Consider the following 6,836-nt stretch of genomic DNA (forward strand, 5'->3'; position numbering starts at 1 on the left):
GGCAACTTATGATGATTTGGGTATGAGACATCGGTTGGCGGAACCATGTCATGATAGAAAACTCCATAGTACAGACTCCTGATATTCCTTTGTTGTAGGGAAAATAAAACCAGCTTTTACGCAAAAAAAACATCAGACACAGAGCCACAAAGCCATATTGCATGTAGAATAGTATTATCATCTGCTTTCTCATGTTGTGATCTTGCCTGTACATTCAATGTACTGACCTACACGGCTGCAATGCCTCATGTTGCAGATATGTTCCTTCCGACGAGTAAGAGTATGGTACAGGGTTACGGTCTACACTCAACCTGCCGATGGCGTTGATGGGACTCCACACCCGATTGTTTGTTTCCGCTGAGACTTATGAGGTATATATCAGTTTTACGTTATTTATACATGTGATTGCACTTTGATATATACATTGATGTACTGTGTGTGCCAGCATACCGATCCAGGGATGGCACAGATACACAGAGGCTTGACCGTCTGAGGTCAGGTCGCTACATTTGATATGTGGGTGGACCGGTGCTTGGGTACTGTCCTTCCTTGGACAAGCATCCCACTTATGATTAACCCATATTGCAAGCATCTGCAACTACAACATAAGTATTAAGGTAAACCTAACCATAGCATGAAACATATGGATCCAAATCAGCCCCTTACGAAGCAACACATAAACTAGGGTTTAACCTTCTGTCACTCTAGCAACCCATCATCTACTTATTACTTCCCAATGCCTTCCTCTAGGCCCAAACAATGGTGAAGTGTCATGTAGTCGACGTTCACATGACACCACTAGAGGAAAGACAACATACATCTCATCAAAATATCGAACGAATACCAAATTCACATGACTACTAATAGCAAGACTTCTCCCATGTCCTCAGGAACAAACGTAACTACTCACAAAGCATATTCATGTTCATAATCAGAGGGGTATTAATAGTCATATAGGATCTGAACATATGATCTTCCACCAAATAAACCAACTAGCATCAACTACAAGGAGTAATCAACACTACTAGCAACCTACAGGTACCAATCCCAGACTTAGAGACAAGAATTGGATACAAGAGATGAACTAGGGTTTGAGAGGAGATGGTGCTGGTGAAGATGTTGATGGAGATTGACCCCCTCCCAATGAGAGGATCGTTGGTGATGACGATGACGATGATTTCCCCCTCCCGGAGGGAAGTTTCCCCGGCAGAACAGCTCCGCCAGAGCCCTAGATTGGTTCCGCCAAGGTTCTGCCTCGTGGCGGTGGAGTCTCATCCCGAAAGCTTGCTTATGATTTTTTTCCTCAACAAAAGACTCCATATAGCAGAAGATGGGCATCGGAGGGCCACCAGGGGGGCCCACGAGGTAGGGGGCGCGCCCCCACCCTCGTGGCCAGGTTGTGGCCCCCCTCTAGAACTTCTTGCGCTCAGTATTTTTTGTATATTCTGAAAATGACTTCCGTGAAGTTTCAGGACTTTTGGAGCTGTGCAGAATAGGTCTCTAATATTTGCTCCTTTTCCAGCCCAGAATCCCAGCTGCCGGCATTCTCCCTCTTTATGTAAACCTTGTAAAATAAGAGAGAATAGGCATAATTATTGCGACATAATGTGTAATAACAGCCCATAATGCAGTAAATATCGATATAAAAGCATGATGCAAAATGGAAGTATCTGATGTCTACTACACAACCTTCTTCTTGTAGACGTTGTTGGGCCTCCAAGTGCAGAGGTTTGTAGGACAGTAGCAAATTTCCCTCAAGTGGATGACCTAAGGTTTATCAATCCGTAGGAGGCGTAGGATGAAGATGGTCTCTCTCAAGCAACCTTGCAACCAAATAACAAAGAATCTCTTGTGTCCCCAACACACCCAATATAATGGTAAATTGTATAGGTGCACTAGTTCGGCGAAGAGATGGTGATACAAGTGGTATATGGATGGTAGATAATGGTTTTTGTAATCTGAAAATATAAAAACAGCAAGGTAACTAATGATAAAAGTGAGCACAAACGGTATTGCAATGCGTTGAAACAAGGCCTAGGGTTCATACTTTCACTAGTGCAAGTTCTCTCAACAATAATAACATAATTGGATCACATAACTATCCCTCAACATGCAACAAAGAGTCATTCCAAAGTCACTAATAGCAGAGAACAAATAAAGAGATTATGGTAGGGTATGAAACCACCTCAAAGTTATTTGTTCGGATCGATCTATTCAAGAGTTCGTACTAGAATAACACCTTAAGACACAAATCAACCAAAACCCTAATGTCACCTAGATACCCCAATGTCACCTCAAGTATCCGTGGGTATGATTATACGATATGCATCACACGATCTCAGATTCATCTATTCAACCAACACATAGAACCTCAAAGAGTGCCCCAAAGTTTCTACCGGAGAGTCAAGACGAAAACGTGTGCCAAACCCTATGCATAGATTCCCAAGGTCACAGAACCCGCAAGTTGATCACCAAAACATACATCAAGTGGATCAATAGATACCCCATTGTCACCACGGAAAATACCCCGAAAATAAAAGTTCTCCAAATGCCCTGAAATTTAAATATGATTTTTTCTGGAATATTTGAGAATATTTGGCACTAAGAACATAGCAGGAGGAGCTGGTACCTGGACACGAGGGTCAGGGGCGCGCCCTACCCCCCTAGGCGCACCACCCTACCTCGTGGGCTCACGGTGGCCCTCCTCCACTCATTCTTTCACCCACACACTCCTTCTTCCCCCCACAAACACGAATAACTAGCTCAAACCCGAGTCCAAGCTCATTTTGCTGCCACTTTCGATCTCCTTGCTCAAAGCACCTCTCACAAAACTGCTTGGGGAGATTGTTCCTTGGTATGTGACTCCTCCATTGGTCCAATTAGTTTTTGTTCTAGTGCTTTATTCATTGCAAATTTGTGCTGCCTAGGTGACCATGTTCTTGAGCTTGCATGTCAAATTTATATGGTTCCAAGTAGTTTTGATGCATGATATAGGCTCTAGGAACTTGTATGAGTAGTTGCTATCAATATTATTGAGTTTGGTTTACTTTTATTTTGAAGTTACTAATAATTTTCAGAATTTTTCAGAGGAAGTAATATGCTTAGGAAAATGTTCCAAGGTGGTTCTTCAAGGAAGCAAGGACCCAGGCTTGCAATGCGTGATGCTGATGAAGAGCCACCAAGAGACGCTCCAGTGCGTCCCTGTGAATGGCCTTCTGAGAACTTTATGGATCGAGCAGGAATTAAGGAAGAATTTAACGCATATTTGCGTAACGCTGATCTTGTGAGCTTGGAGGAAGAGAAGTGCAGCCAGTATCACTATCTCACTAGTTCCTTTGTGAGGAGGTTTGAATTTTCATCTTCACATAATTCTCCAATTGTCATGTTTGATCTTTACGAAAATTCTTACACTATGGACTTAGAGGATTTCACCACTGCTTGCAAACTTCCACAATGGGGTAGTATCAGGGAACCTCGCAAATCTGAATTTAGAGATTTTCTTGCTAGTATAACTGTGGGGGAATCCAAAGATATAACACAAGCTACCATAGGGAGCATTCATTTTCCTGCTATACATTATTTTGCTCTCTTCATAGGTAGATGCATAAATGGTAAAGATGAAGCATGTCATATGTGTGTTCCTGACCTCAGTATTCTTAGGAGTGTTGTGTTAGGAGAAAAATCTTATAATTTGGGAGCCATTGTTGCACGTAGGTTGCATCTTAATAGATTAAATGGAGATTTCTTTGGTGGAATTTATGCAACCCGCGTAGCTAATTGTCTTGGTATAGCCATACGCGAAGATGATATTGAATTACCTCCTACTTACCTAGACTTTAATGCTATGGTTCACCACCAGTTTGTCGAGAGGAATGAATCACCTCTCCAGTATCGACTAATCTTTGACAGATGGCATGCTATCCGTATTACTCTCCCTGCTCCTGCCTTCTTTGATTATCAGGCAAAAGGAAGATATGTTATTAGCAAAGAGGAGGCAGATGAGTACGAGAGGAGAGCGGAGGCCGCTCATCGCCACGCTGCAGCTCAGGAGGCGATAGCCGCTGCATCGCAGTACGACCCCAACTACTATTATGGATATCCGCCAGGCCAACCATGGCCATAGACCAACTTAGGCCAAAAGCCTAAGCTTGGGGGAGTATGTATTTCCCACCGACATTACATTTATGTTCATACACTCATTGCTAGATGTCGGTGCTCATACTTTTTTATTACATCATCCATGCTAGTTTATTTTCCTTTTTATGCTTTCTTCTTGTGTGTTTAATAAACCTTAAGAAAAACCAAAAAAATTTAGTTGTAGCTTTTAATTAGTTTACTTTCCATGCTTGTAGTAGTAATTAAAAAGAAAACCCAAAAAGATTTCCTGTTCTTCTTTTACTTGTTGGGAGCTTTCCCGTGTAAATAGTTTTCTTTTCTTTTCTTTTCTTTGGGGTCGATAGGAGAAGACCATAATTAAATTGTTGAAGTAGCTCTTATATGCATAATTGTTGATCTGACAAAAGAGCCCATATTGCCTTGCCTTCTCCTGTTTATTGAATGCTTGCAGATTCCAGCTTAGTCCAATACACATGCACTATTATTATTATTCACATCATTCGGTCGTGCAAGTGAAAGGCAATTATGACGATATATGATGGACTGACTGAGATGAGAAAAGCTGGTATGAACTCGACTTCTTTTGTTTTTGTAAATATGATTAGTTCATATTTCCTGATTCATCCTATTATGAATAAACATGTTTGCAATGACAACTAGAGATCATAGCTTCTTGTGCCATGCTTGATTAGCTATGAGTTATAATGGTTTAGCTTGCGTGCCAACATGCTATTAAAATGGTTGTGATGTGGTATGATAGGTGGTATCCTCCTCTGAATGATTTAAGTGACTCGACTTGGCGCATGTTCACGCATGTAGTTGAAACAAAATCAACATAGCCTTCATGATTTATGTTCATGGTGGATTATATCCTACTCATGCTTGCATTCGGTGTTGATTAATTTTAATGCATGTTCATGACTGTTGTCGCTCTCTAGCTGGTCGCTTCCTAGTCTTTTGCTAGCCTTCACCTGTACTAAGCGGGAATACTGCTTATGCATCCATTCCCTTAAACCCCAAAGTTATTCCCGATGAGTCCACCATACCTACCTATATACGGTATCTACCTGCCGTTCCAAGTAAATTTATATGTGCCAAACTCTAAACCTTCAAATAAATATCCAGTTTTGTATGCTCGAATAGCTCATGTATCAACTAGGGCTGTCCGTATCTTCCATGTTAGGAGGGTTATTCTCAAGAGGAGTGGACTCTGCTCCTCACTCACGAGAAAAATGGCTGGTCACTGGGATGCCCAGTCCCATGCTTTATGCAAACTAAATCAAAATAATTGCAAATAAAACTCTCCCTGGGACTCTTGTTAGTTGGAGGCACTCGTTGTTTCGAGCAAGCCATGGATTGATGCTTGTTGGTGGAAGGGGGAGTATAAACTTTACCATTTTGTTTGGGAACCGCCTATAATGTGTGTATCATGGAAGATATTGCCATCTCTTGATTGTTATGTTGACAATGAAAGTATACCGCTCGAAAATATTATTCATCTCTATTTCAAAACCGAGCTCTGGCACCTCTACGAATCCCCACTTCCCTCTGCGAAGGGCCTATCTATTTACTTTTATGCTGAGTCATCATCCTCTTTTTAAAAAGCACTAGTTGGAGAGCACCACTGTCATTTGCATTCATTACTGTTAGTTTACATTGAGTATGACTTGACTGGATCTCTTTTACCATCAATTACAATGTCTAGTCAGTCCTTGATCTTTAAAGGTGCTCTGCATTTATGTTTTGCGGTCTTAGAAAGGGCTAGCGAGATACCATCTTGATATATCATATTATGATTGTTTTGAGAAAGTGTTGTCATCCGACATTTATTATTATTGCTCGCTAGTTGATTATGCCATTGTTATGAGTAAACTTGAGACCTAAGCGTTATTGTGAATGTGGTTAGTTATAATATTTGCTGAAAACTTGAATGCTGGCTTTACATATTTACAATAACAAGAGCAAACAGAGTTTGTAAAAGTTTTTCTTTATCACTTTCAGTTTGTCAACTGAATTGCTTGAGGACAAGCAAAGGTTTAAGCTTGGGGGAGTTGATACGTCTCTGTGGTATCTACTTTTCCAAACACTTTTGCCCTTGTTTTGGACTCTAACTTGCATGATTTGAATGGAACTAACCCGGACTAACGTTGTTTTTAGCAGAATTGCTATGGTGTTGTTTATGTGCAGAAACAAAAGTTCTCAGAATGACTTGAAACTTCATGGAACATCTTTTCGGAAAATATAAAAAATCCTTGCAAAAGATGAAGACCAGGGGGCCCACCACCTATCCATGAGGGTGGGGGCGCGCCTGCCCCCCTAGGGCGCGCCCCCCTACCTCATGGGCCCCCTGGAGCTCCTCCGACCTCAACCCCAAGTCTATATATTTGCTTTCGGGGAGAAAAAAATCAGAGAGAAGAAATCATCATGTTTTACGATACAGAGCCGCCGCCAAGCCCTAAAACCTCTCGGGAGGGATGATTTGGAGTTCGTTCGGGGCTCCGGAGAGGGGAATCCATCGCCATCGTCATCATCAACCATCCTCCACCACCAATTTCATGATGCTCACCGCCGTGCATGAGTAATTCCATCATAGGCTTGCTGGACGGTGATGGGTTGGATGGGATCTATCATGTAATCGAGTTAGTTTTGTTAGGGTTTGATCCCTAGTATCCACTATGTTCCAAGATTGATGTTGCTATGACTTTTCTATGCTTAATGCT

This window comes from Triticum dicoccoides, chromosome 4A (assembly GCF_002162155.2).
Source record: "Triticum dicoccoides isolate Atlit2015 ecotype Zavitan chromosome 4A, WEW_v2.0, whole genome shotgun sequence".
NCBI classification, from domain to species: domain Eukaryota; kingdom Viridiplantae; phylum Streptophyta; class Magnoliopsida; order Poales; family Poaceae; genus Triticum; species Triticum dicoccoides.